At 54.6% G+C, this 12,524-nt stretch overlaps 1 protein-coding gene across 9 annotated transcripts in view; it reads left to right on the top strand.

Moving 5' to 3' along the window:
• Positions 1 to 12,524, top strand: part of FOXN1 (forkhead box N1) — a 28,758-nt gene that overhangs the window by 1,320 nt on the left and 14,914 nt on the right. Inside the window, exon 1 of one of the 9 annotated variants that reach the window (XM_059669386.1) lies at positions 493 to 1,862. The exons of 7 other annotated variants lie outside the window; for them this stretch is intronic. The gene's annotated coding sequence lies outside the window, so the exon portion shown is untranslated. Of the gene's footprint in view, positions 1 to 492; positions 1,863 to 1,911; positions 6,025 to 12,524 lie in introns of those variants that run through there. One more of the 9 variants, XM_059669385.1, reaches the window with a different exon arrangement.

The raw sequence follows: 12,524 nt of genomic DNA, 5'->3' as shown, positions 1-12,524 counted from the left end.
ACCTCATCCATCCCCCTGCCTCTAAGCTGGTCATTTCCCACGCCAGACAGGACTGCCCCCCTCCTCGCTTTCCTAATCCCTCACAGCCATGAAGTCCTCCCAGGAGTCTGAAGTCCCAGGGCTACAGGGTCCGGCTCTGCCAGACCTCACAGCCTTCTCTGTTCCCCACTGAGCAATACCAGTTCCTCTGGGCTGAGTGGGGGGTGAGATGGGGAGGGTGGCATTGCACTCCAGTCCGGTCTCCATGGTGCCTGGCTCAGGCGGTGGCAACACCTTGGTCATTCCCTGACCCCCAGGATGCAGGCAGTAGCAGGGCGTCCCCACTAGCCTGGCTCCTCTCTGGTGGTGGGCCAGGCAGGGCTAGGGATCCTCAGAGGAGAAGGTGCCATGGGGAGAGGCACATGTCCTCCCAGCTCCCGCCCAGCCCCGCCCGTCCTGCCTCTGCCGAGCTCAGCTCCCGGCTCCAGGGCCTGCCGAGGCACGCTGCCCCCCCAGGCCCGGCGCCTCACTCACCTCCCAGGGCCAGGAACCTGTTCTCCCAGGAATGCCAGGGAGTTCTCAGAGGGTTTTATTTCCCAGGGGCTCAGGGAGCCCCAGAATCCTCTCGATTCTGCTCCTGGGAAGGAAAGAAAAGAAAAAAAACAACTAGGGATTTTGGACCGCTTCCTGCTTCCCATCTTTGTCTCATCCACACACTGACCCCCCGTGACCCCAGCCAACAGCTTTCATCACCCATGTGAGGAGGGGAAAAGGCTCGATACAGTTCAAGACTAGGGGAAAGCCGACTGGTGACACGTGGCTTCTGGGAAGCTGTCGTGTGTCCCCTCCCTGGTCTCAGGGAGCGCCTTCCTTTAGTTTCCATGGAGGGTCTCCTCTGCCCTCGCTTCCAGTGCATTCTCCATCCTTCCAAGCCAGGAAGTCCTTCCTGATGTCTAGCCTCCCTCCTTCCAGTTTGAGTTTTCATGGACCAGAAGCACACCCACTGCCTGCACAGGGCTCAAACACACAGCCAGAGACTGGCCATTGCCTGGGAGTTTGTGTACGAGAAGGGACAGAAAGAAGGCCCCATGCCCACAGCCCCTCTATGAGTCTCTCCATCTCCGTACTCGAATGAGGAGGGGGCTGTGGGGAGCCACTTTTGCCTGCCTCCCTTTCAGGGGACAGAGGTCCCGCAGGCAGGCCCTGCCCTCTTTCCTTCCCAATCACAGTCCTCCATCCCTCCTCTGAAGACGCATGTCAGTCTCTCCTGCTGCAGAAGCCAATCTCGGCTGGTTGGACTCCCCCGCAGGCTTCAGCAGATGTTTCAATCTTTTAAACTGACTTGGCTGGACTATGTGACCACAGGAGGTGGTTTCCTGAGTGGAGAAGCAGCCATTGATCTGGGATGGGTGTGGCCGGGCTGGCAACATGCCCAGGAGCAGGGCAATGACACGATGACCTCCAGGAGAGTGCATCTCGGAAGCATCAATCAAAGGTCCCTGAATAATTTTGGTCTTTCCAATTGACGCTTTCCCACCTTTTGTCCCTTCCTCCATCTCTCTGCTCACCCTCAACCTGAACCCCACTCCATCCCTCACCCCTCCACTCTAGCCCTATCTCCTTTCACAGCCCAACCCTATCCCCATTCCCGTCTTCAACCCCAACCCAGCTCTCTTCCTATCCAACTCCTCATCCTCAATTTTACCTCCATCTTTTTTTTTAATTTGTTAATCCTTACTGTTTTTCCCATTGATTTTAGAGAGAATGGAAGGGGGAGAGAAAGAGAGGAGGGAGAGAGGGAGAAACATCGATGTGAGAGAGAACCACATCAATTGGTTGCCTCCTGCATGCGCCCCAACCAGGGCCAGGAACCTGCAACCCAGGTACGTGCCCTTGACCAGAATCAAACCCGAGACCCTTTGGTTCTCGGGCCAACACTTTAACTACTGAGTCACGCCAGTCAGGGCTTACCCCCACCTTCACAACCCCACCCTTCTCTTCTCTTTCCTCCTCACTTCCTCAGCCCTACCTCCATCTTCACCCCTAATACTGTTTCCCCACCTCACACCATCCCCACCTCCCAGGATGGATCTTTCCATACAGCAGAGATCCCCCATCAGGCCCCCCTCATCAAGTCCTGGTCTGTCCTCCGCATTCTCCCAGTGTTGAGGAAAAGCCTAGGGCCATGCTGCTAGGACAAAACGGATGCGATAGAATCATCCCTGGAGAAGCCCTCGGCTTCCTGATCCTATCTGGACCTTACAGGCTGGATGCTGGCCAAACAGTAAAAATGAACTCATTCCCACCCAGACAAGTTGAGGTCTGATGTCCAGATGGATCTCTCTACACTGTAGGTGGGTGCCAGGTATGGGGGGAAGTGGAGAGACATGCGCAGAGGGCCCCCAAAGGAGGCAGTGGCAACCTTTCCTGGGAGGCTGGGAGTGTAACCAATCTATTCAGCATGGCCAGTCCCAAGGCAGGGAGATGGGCAGAAGCTGAAGCAAGGAGGCCTGCAGGGTTGTTTAGGAATGCCTGCCATCATGAGCATCCCCGGGTCTCTACCCTGCCTGTAGCTCTTGCTTAGTCAGCTCAGATTAATGGGGCCAGGGAGAGAATGAGCTGAATCGTGATCTTTTAGGGAACTTGACTAGAGAACCATCCGTGAGTCACAGAGAAAAGGGATCCCATGCTCTCACGACTACTCTGGAAGCTCCAGGGTGTGGGCACCCCTCAAGATCCCCAGGTTGCAACAGAGAGCCCCCTGGGAGGTCTGACCTAACCCTCTACCTCTTGCTCATAGGAGGGTGCATGGTCAGTCAGCTTCCAACCCTGACCCCCTTCCTGAAACTACTGCTTCTGACAAACTACAGCTGTCCTGGCCACCAACACACACACACACACACACACACACACACAGAATGGGGTGTGTCTCTGGAACTGGATTGCCAGGAGACAGTTGGAGATCCCACCTACACTTGTAAATTCCACAGCCATGTCCCAGACTATACCAGCTCATCAGTCTTGGAAGGCATCGGATACACACAAGGACACACACACGCATACACACACACACACTACTGTAATCAGAAAACCCAATCATCAGACTCTGTATTTAGCGGTCCCCCCACAACAGAGCCAGAGTGGCCACAGAAATGTCCCCTGTCAGAGGCGTACCCAGCCCCTTCTTGGAGGAGAGGGGAGCCCATGTGGAGTCTTACAGAGCATGTGGCTTTGGAGGGGAGGCTCGGCTTCTGTGGGCCTTCCCATGAGCATGTCCAATCTGGCAGGGCTGGGAGGGTGTTGGAGCAAAAATTCTTTGGGTTGACAACGCCAAGAGGACCTGGGGTTGTTGGAGAGAGAAGGAGGGGGCTGGAGCCCAGGAGCTGGATAGGTTCAGAGAAACCCCCACATCTTTCCACTTTCCATCCTTCTCCTCAGATGGGCAAGAAAATGATTAGGTGCTCCGAGCTGGCTTCACCCAGCCCAGGTGCCTGGAGGAAGGGCCAGCGGGCAGGCACCTGCATGGCAGAGAGCAGTCGTTCCGCTGGTGGGGCCTGTTTCAAATAGAGAGGGGCTTGGGTGGGAGGGACTCCCAGTGCTCTTCTCACTCCAAAGTTTGATGAGTCCAGGCTGTTAAGGTAAAGCTTGCCTCGTGTGTGTGTGTGTGTGTGTGTGTGTGTGTGTGTGTGTGTGTGTGTGTACGCGCGCTCTGGGTGGTGTGGGGGGCGGGGCTCTGCCGGTATATGTTTGTCTTACACTAGATCTGTATTATTAGTAGTGGTGGCGGAATTAATATCCCTAAAAATAGATTGGTAATAATGAGCATTCCTTCTGATAATGATATGTCTAAGCGTGAAAGGCCTGTAACTGAAGAAATAGTAGAATCCTGTGCCATCTTATGCCCCCACTAAGATGGGCATGCAGCTGGATATAAGCATTCTTGACCACCCCCAAGGGGAGCACCCGGGAAAGGGCAAATGGTTGAAGGGGAAAGATCTTAGCCACCATTCCTCCCCTGAAGTGCCACGAGCCTGGGACCCCAATAAAAGAGGCAGGAGCAGCGGACAAGATGGTGTCGGTTTTTCTGCTTCTCATTCAGTCCCCAGGACAGCCAGGTGAGGTATGTAGGGCAATGATGAGGACCCCATTTTATAAAGGAGAAAATGAGGTTCATTCCTGTGACTGGCCCACACTGATGGCAGGGCTGGGAGAGGATGCTTGTGGGGTCCTTGGTGAGGACTCCTTGTGAGGGCCACCCGGGTGGAGGGGAGCCTTCTGAGATGATAAATATCAGGTTAGGAGGGTATGAGGTGAAACAAAGGTTCTGTCATCCCTATTGGTCTTCCAGTTCAAATGCTCAGCTGCCAATCACCACCACAGCCAATCCATTCTTCAGCCAGTGGCCAATGCAGCCCACAGGAGGCTGGGGGTGGGACTACCAGGCTCAGCCTTGTGTGACTTCATATGGAGGAGGGACTTCTGGACCACAGATGGGCAGAGCTAATGGGTACTCAGAGTTAAGGAGCTTCCTCCCAATCCCTATCCCATTCTGTCACCCCTCTTCAGCCAATGTGGCTGGAGGAAGCTTGTTTTCAAGAAGGATGAAGGCAATGTTTCATAATCTATGAAAAATCCTCCTGTTCCTTCAGTCACTCCCTACATTACCATCTATCCTTTGGTCCTTTTCACAGCGGGACAGACTGAGGATTAGAAAGAACTTTCTTCCCTGGAAATCAGTGTCTAAGGCAGCCGTGGGCAAACTACGGCCCGCAGGCCGGATCCGGCCCGTTTGAAATGAATAAAACTAAAAAAAAAAAAGACCGTACCCTTTTATGTAATGATGTTTACTTTGAATTTATATTAGTTCACACAAACACTCCATCCATGCTTTTGTTCCGGCCCTCCGGTCCAGTTTAAGAACCCATTGTGGCCCTCGAGTCAAAAAGTTTGCCCACCCCTGGTCTAAGGCCTCAGACCACTGCATTACTCCTGGGAGGATTAAGCGGGCAAGAAGTCCCCACCCCCAGCAGCCCAGCAATCCAGTCGGGCCCCCAGTGGTTCTAGGTCACCTTGGCTACCCACAAGTTCCTTGCCAGGCCTGTTCTCGCTGTCAGACACAGTCATGCCTTTAAAAATCCCTGGGGAAGGTGGGAGGTTAGTGGCTTCTTCTCCCTAAGTTGCCCAAGTAAGCGTTTCATGTTTCTTTAATTTTGCCTCCCCCTCCACCTGCTGACCTTGGAGGGCAAGCTGACCTTACTTCTGGGAGCAAGATCTGAAGGTGGGCTCACAGCTGCAGAGCCTGGACTCCAGAGTTGGCAGGAGGGAGGAAAAGGCAGACCATGAAGGATACCCAAGAGCAAAAGATCCTTTGGGGACTGGGGGTGTTTAGGTGGGAGGTCTCTGGAAAGGGGCATCTAAGGAGTAGGGGGAACCCAGGAGAGTCAATCTCTCAGACTAGGTGGTCATAGCAGAGGAAAGAAGGGGTTCTGGTAGATATGTCTTAAAAGGGGATGAATGGGAGCTTCCCCCTCCCCCCCTTGAAACCAAGCATTCTCTCCTTCCCATCAACCAATAAGCATCCACAGGCAGGTCAAGGGTTCCCATCAGTCTCTATTTATCCAAGCACACTAGCTGCTATTTGTTCACCCATCTGCCTGTCTATTGATCCATGTGTCCACCTTTCCATCCAGTCATTTGTCTACCCATCAATCTGTCCATACATTGATCTGTCAATTCCATCCATCCATCCTTCCATTCACCCACCAATCCATCCGTCAGCCATCCACCCATCCATCAGCCATCCATCCAGAGAGGTCAGGTCCCAGTTGGTCTCCCCAGAGCTGCTGGGAAGGGCCTGTGGCCCCATGGCATTTATGGGGCATGTGACCTGCCTGCCAGGCCTGGGGAAGCAGCCCCGCCCCAGCCCTCAGGCAGGGGGCTGGTCCAGGCATGTGGGAGTATTTATACCTCCATGGAGGCTCCTGGGGTGTTGCTGGCCTGATGACTCCCTGAAGCCGTGATGGTGGCCATGGCCCAGAGCCCACTGTGAGTGCTTGGATTCAGCTCCACTGGGACCAGGGCTGGGTGGCAGGGGCTGGGGACCAGCTGGAGAGATGGAAAGGTGCCCAGAGGTGGTCAGGGGTGGTGGAAAGGAAGGGTTGCTAGGCAAAGGAGAGCAGGAAGCTGTTGGAGTCAGGCATCCACAGCAGGGGGAGGAGGGGTGAGTCTGTTGCCATGTACTAGCCTCTGGAGGGTCCCTTGGTGAATGGCAGGAAGGATAGAGCAAGAGGACTAAGATTATAAGGGAGATTAAGGTTAAATATCTGGAAGAACTTCCAAGTCAGCCCCGGGCACGGAAGGTGGCTCAGGTGTGCTTGCAGGATGGGCATACTGAGTGATGCTCCGGGACCAGCCTACTTCCAGAGGCAGGGCAGGGAACGACTGGAATGGCTTTGGGAAAGCCCTGATTTGGGGGGATGGGGGGTGTTAGGGGGTAATAACTCAGCTACCAGTGTCAGGGGCTCAGATTTGAGGAAAGCATCACTTGGAGGACAGAGTTGCTCATCATCCTTTGTTCTTCTCCACCCCCTTCTGTCTGTCTGTCTGTCTGTCTGTCTGTAGCGCTTCTCAAAGGCAGGGACAGCTTCCTGAAACCCAGGCAGAGTCAAGAGCCAGAGGGGCCAGAATTTTGGGCTCAGAAACCCCAATCTGGGTGAGAGGAGAGGAGAGGAGCTAGAAATCCCCTCCTCCTTGGCACTCTCAGATTCTGAGTATCCTGGGGTGCCCCAGCCTCAGGAGAGAGCCTCTAGGCCCTTCCCTGCCACCCCCAAGTAAGTAATTACGAAGCTGCTCCAGGGAACCCCTCCCAGCAGCTAGGCGGGCGGAGCCCCGGGTGGGGCCACAGGCAGCACTGGGCACGGGCCCCACCCCTCGTAAAACATGCTGCCGCAGCCGGCAACAGAAACCATTAAGGCGGAACCGCACTGTCTCCACCTCACTCATAAAGGGCGGGTAGGAGGCACCCGGGTAGGATGCAGCCCAGGTGGGAGGGAGTGTGGAGGGCCCTCAGTGTCCCCCGTGACTCAGCTGCCCACAGGGGATTCAAGGGCAGACCCTCCCAAGGAAACCTCCAACCTTGCCCCCCACCTGCCACTCTGGCTTCCAGATGTGAGCCAGGAAGCTGAGGTGTTCCCCAGGTGGGGCCGTGTAGTACAGTGGTTAAGCACACCGGCTTTGAAGCCTGTGTCTGAGTCCTGGGGAGCATAATTTACTAGCTGAGTGAACGTGGACAAGTCTGGTGAGCCTCTCTGAGCCTCAGTTTCCTCATCTATAAAATGAGGGTGGTAATACAGCACCTCCCTTCTGGGGTATAATAACTCACCCAGCCGTTCCCAGTCCCCTTGAGGATTCCCTCTGGGAGGCCCCCGCTGAAGGCAGAGCAGGGAGAGGCCCAGCTGACAGCTCTGTGGACCACAGACACATCCACCGGACCAGCTGCGCCATCTTTAGATGCAAGTAATTCCAGTGCCTCGTTTTACTTACAAGGGAACCAAGTATAGAAAGGGGAAGTAACCTGTCCAAAGTCATACAACCAGCAAACGCGGTGCCCCCTGGCCCTCAACCCAAACGGCCCCTTTTGCCTGACACGCTAGGGAAATGGTCTGAGAGATGGGAAAATGTGCTGGGTAGAGGGGGTGCAGGCCTGGCTGTTTGTGAGACGGGCACAGAGCAGGCATTCGATAAGGTTCATTGTTGAGCCTGATTTATGCATTCTGGGAAATTTCTTACCTGTCATGTTCCTTACTCAAGTTAGAGGGCCATTTCTTTCTTCCCTCTGACCCCAGGGAAGATCAAGTCTGCTTCTTTCACCTCCACCCCTGCCCTCCCACTCCCCAAGGATCGTGGAAGGAAGTTCAGAACAAGGAGGGTAGAGAGAATGCCCAGATACTGAAATGGTCTTCAGCGAAGGTTTGCCAGGGTTGTACCCCTGGAGCGTGTGTGTGTTTGGGGATGTGGTTGGGGCTCTCAAGGCCTGAGAATGAATAGATGTGGTTTTCAGGTTTAGCTCTGGGGTCCTGGGCTTGTCACTTCTCTCTGGGCCTCAGTTTTCTCCCCTGAAAAATGGGGAGGGGAAAAAGGGGGGCTCTGATTTATAATTTATAGTATTTGCTAATTTCTGTGGGAAAATACTTCCACCGCGGCCAATTTGGGCTGATCTCACTGAACGTGGAGTTGGGAAGAGATGGACACGATGGGCTCTCTGAGCCCATCGCTGCTGGCTGCAGCACACTACTGCCTGCTCCCCGCTGGGGCGAAGGGCAGACAAAATGAGATGCTAGATACAACAGTGCTTTGTAAACTACGGAGCGCTTTATGGATGCGGAGTGGTGATGAGGATCAACCGAGAGTGGACGGGACCCCAGGGCATATTGAGAGCCCTGGCCTAGCTCCCGCCCAGGAAGGGGGAGCTTGTGGATTGTGGGTTGTGGGTGCCCACACTAAATGGCGGGATGATGAGTGCCATCTGGGGTAGCTCCCGGGATCTGAGAAAGGCGGAAAGCTGACTGGGCCTCCTGCATTGGTTTGCTGGTGTTTGCACACACACACATCCTATTGTGCTTCCTGAAACTGAAGCAGGTGGGATAAAGGTTAGCCGTCAGGAAAGGATTCCTTCTGAATGCAGATGCCATCAGAGAGGCCTCCTGAGAGATCCAAAGCAACAGTCACTCCCTCCTTACTCTAATCCCTGGGAGTTGTTGTGTTTTTGAATATATTTTTGTTGATGTCAGAGAGGGAGGGAGAGGGAGAGGGAGATAGAAACATCAATGCTGAGAGAAAATCACTGATTGGCTGCCTCCTACACGCCCCACACGGGAGATGGAGCCCGCAACCCCAGGCAGGTGCCCTGACCTGGAATCGAACCATGACCTCCTGGTTCATAGGTCGATACTCAATCACTGAGCCACGCCAGCTGGGCTAATCCCTGGGAGTTCCTACAGCCATCCCACCTTAGGGGAATGGCTAAAATGATCTCTGAGGTCAGAGAATCAAGAGGAAGGAAGTTTAGCCTCTGCAAACAGGGTAGGAGGATGTCAGGGAGATGGAGGTGGACAGCAGGAAGAGGAATTTCCTCTGCTCTGCCTGCTCCTATAACTAGAGTTTATGCTTTGAATTAACTCTGTCCCACTGTTAATTATTAATAATAGCTATCATTTATTGAGCACATACTATGCATTAAGCTCTTTACAAGCAATATTTCATCTAACCCTCCAGAGAGATACGTATTATTAGCCCTATTTTACAAATGAGGAAACTGAGGCCCAGGGAAGGAAGTTAGGCAACCTGTCCACCCAAAGTCCCAGTTACTGGGATCCAAATCCAATCCTGATTCCAGGGCTTCTGAACTCCATCATCCAACTTCACCCAACTTCAGGCGTTTCACCAGCTACTCCAGGCTGTGGTCAGGAGCCGAGGCAGCCTCATCCCTCTCAGTGAGCCCTTCCCTCCCTTGACAGGAGCCCCCCTACACACCCATCAGCGCCCCTCAGCCCACCCCTGAGGCAGGAGGGTCCTTTGGGCTGCCGTTGGTGAAGGACCCCGCTTTCCAGGATCATGTGATCTTACCCAAGTCACTTGACCTCTTCTCTGGGCCTTCCTTCCTCATTTGTGAAACGGAGCTTTGACTGAGGCAACCAAGGGGGTGCCGTGGTCACCAAGTCGGGGGTCATTATTGATAAAACCTTCCCAGAGGAAACCCTGCACTGAGGACCATTCAGGGACTTCTACGTCCTCAATGCAAGTCAAGGGACAAACCTCTAAATTCTGTGTGGCCTCCCTGGCTCCAATCCTGTGCCTGGGGGCTTGGAAGGCGTGTGTGTGTGTGTGTGTGTGTGTGTGTGTGTGTGTGTGGTGGGGAGGGGGGTGGATTGACCAAGCCAAGGTATAAAAGTCATGGCTGAACTGAAGCCTTCAGTTCAGCTAAGGCCTCTGACATGCAGGAACTCAGCCGGGGCTACAGACAATGTCCTGGGATGTAGGGACTAAAGCAAGGATGGGGGTGAGGCAGATGCTATAGGGGTCCTTCTGGGAAGGCCAGACCCTCAGGAGGCGGTGTGGCCCAACCTGGGGCTCAGAGAGGCCTCCTGAAGTTCATGCCTCAGAGGAGCAGAGATGGGGCCTGAGCCCCCTTACGGCCAAGCTGAGTGATAGGCCAGGCAGACAGGAAGGACTCACAAGGGCAGCTGCCACCTGGGGAATGGGGCCATAAGCCAAACTCCCCAGGCCTGTTAGGCCTGAAGCAGTGAGACCATCAGGGAAAATACAGTCTGGGGTCAGAGACCACAGCCACAGTTGGCCAATGAGGCCAGATGTGTGACATGTGTCCTTCAGCGTTTTCTATGTGTGGGCACCTTATACCCATCATCTCACCTAATCTTCCCGACAACCCTTTGAGGTGGGTGCACAATCCCCATTGACAGAGGAGCAAAGAAAGAGAGAGAATTACAGTTTGTTCAAAGTCACCCAGCCAGGAGGTGACACCACTGGGATTCAAACTCGAGGCAGCTGAAATCCTAAACCCTTGCTCTCAACCACATTTTATTCTGCCTCCAGAAGGGACCAACCATCGCTCACTGCAGGGGGGGGGGGGGGGCACCCGAGCGTGGCCGCTGGAGGAGCTGGAGAACGCCTTGGGAAAGCAACTCTGGGCCAGGGCCAGGTGTGACAGGCAGGCCCCCGCTGTCCAGGAGCTGTCCAGGGAGCGGGGGCCAGACCAGGCGGTCATGCGGAGCCAGAGATGGGCTGCCCTGCCCCTTGGGCCCCATGCCTGCTCCACCTCGGTGTCCAGTTACGGCCAGCTCGGCGCTTCCCCGGTCACGCCACATTTAGCATTGCCGAGTGAGCGGGCGCCTGGACATGGAGAAGGGGCGGTGGAGACTCTTGAAGGGGCGGGAGAGCCTCCCACCAGGCCCCCACCTGGACCCCAGCGACCAGCCCTCTCCACCACTGATCCCTTGAGGGAGGTTGGGCAAATGCTTTCCCTTCCTCATCCCTGCTAACCTCCTATCAAACAAAGGAGATAATGTAGCAAAGATGTGCTAACCCCAGGCTGAGCACCATAGAGTCAGCAAGGCCATCCTCCTTCCCAGAGCCCCTAGGAGCGCAGGGCTTGGGAGATGCAGTTAGTTCTGCGTGAGTGGGTCCTGGGTAAGAGGGATAAGTACGAACCTCATGCTTTTCTTGTTGCCTGCCCACCCCCCAGCTCGCCCCACTCTGACCCCCACCAAATGAAGAAACTGTGAGACAGACTCCAGAGTCAGACCGATCTGGGTTCGAATCCTGGCTCTATCAAGGATTAGCTATGTGACTTGGGCCAGTCACATAACCCCTCTGCGCCTTAGTTTCCTCGTCTGAAAGGTGGGATTAATAATGTACTTTCCTCACAGCTGTTCTAGCAAACCAATGAGAAAATTCTCCACATCACGTGGACAGTGGCCAGCCCAGAGCAGGCATCAGTAAATGGTAGCCTTTATCAGAGACCCCTTAGGTCAGGAGGAGTAAATTCAAGAGAAACTGCTCTTTGCAGATGGTGGAGAAGGAAGGCAGAGAACTGAGAGATAACGATAGGAAGAGCCACACTAAAAAGCCGTAGAATAATGAGAGCTGGCATTTATTGAGCAGTTACGATGTGCCAGGCGCTGTGCTAACTACTGCGCGTGCATGATTTCCGTTGATACGGCATGCCCACGAGGGAGGCCCTCGCTCTCTCCCTGGTTTGATGATGACAATGCTGAGGTTCAGAGAGCTTCGCTGGCACAGTTAGCAAGGAAAGGCCACGGCTGGCTTTGAGCTGAGTCCTCAACCACACAGCTATGCTGGGGACAGAGTTCTCTTACAATTCTAGAAGGTCTGAGCAGGAAAAGCCCTCAGATATCATGTAGTCTAAGTCTCTAGTGTTTCAAACAGTGAAACAACAGCGCAGAAAGGGCAGTGGCCAGAGCAAAATGTGAAGAACACAGGAGAAAACAGCCAGACATTCCACAGTGGACGAGTGGCATCATCCCCTGTGCCATGCCAGGCTCTCAGGGCCACCAGCAATCAGGTCCCCTCGAGTTGTACCCTGGTCTTGAGAGCCAGGCCAAGGTGCCCGAGGATGGCACCACAGGCCTCTGCTGAGGGCTGGTCACCTGCAGTGGGAGGGTCACTCCCACCTGGGCCTGGCCCACTTCCTTCCTTCTCCAGCTCCCCTTCCTCCCAGGACCACCCACTTGCTCAGCCACTGCACAGAGACTACTAGCCACAGTCACCTAGCCCGGACCTTCATGGTGGCAGGAGCCGGAGGCAGGGTCTCGCTGGGAACCTCCCTAGTTCACTATTCTGTAGCTGCAGAGTCTAGAGCAGCCAAGCTCTCCCTCCATGGGGGGCGGGGGAGGCTCCTCACTGGTTCATTTTGCTCTCTCCCCACCAGGCTTCTCTTTCTGTATGTCTTTCTTGCTCTATCTCTCACATCACCTGCTTACTTCTGTTTCTAATGTTCTCTCAGTTTC

The sequence above is a fragment of the Myotis daubentonii genome, chromosome 16 (genome assembly GCF_963259705.1).
Source record: "Myotis daubentonii chromosome 16, mMyoDau2.1, whole genome shotgun sequence".
Classification (NCBI taxonomy): domain Eukaryota; kingdom Metazoa; phylum Chordata; class Mammalia; order Chiroptera; family Vespertilionidae; genus Myotis; species Myotis daubentonii.
The sequence above is the reverse complement of the archived record's forward strand: the minus strand, read 5'-3'. Positions and strand labels throughout refer to the sequence as shown.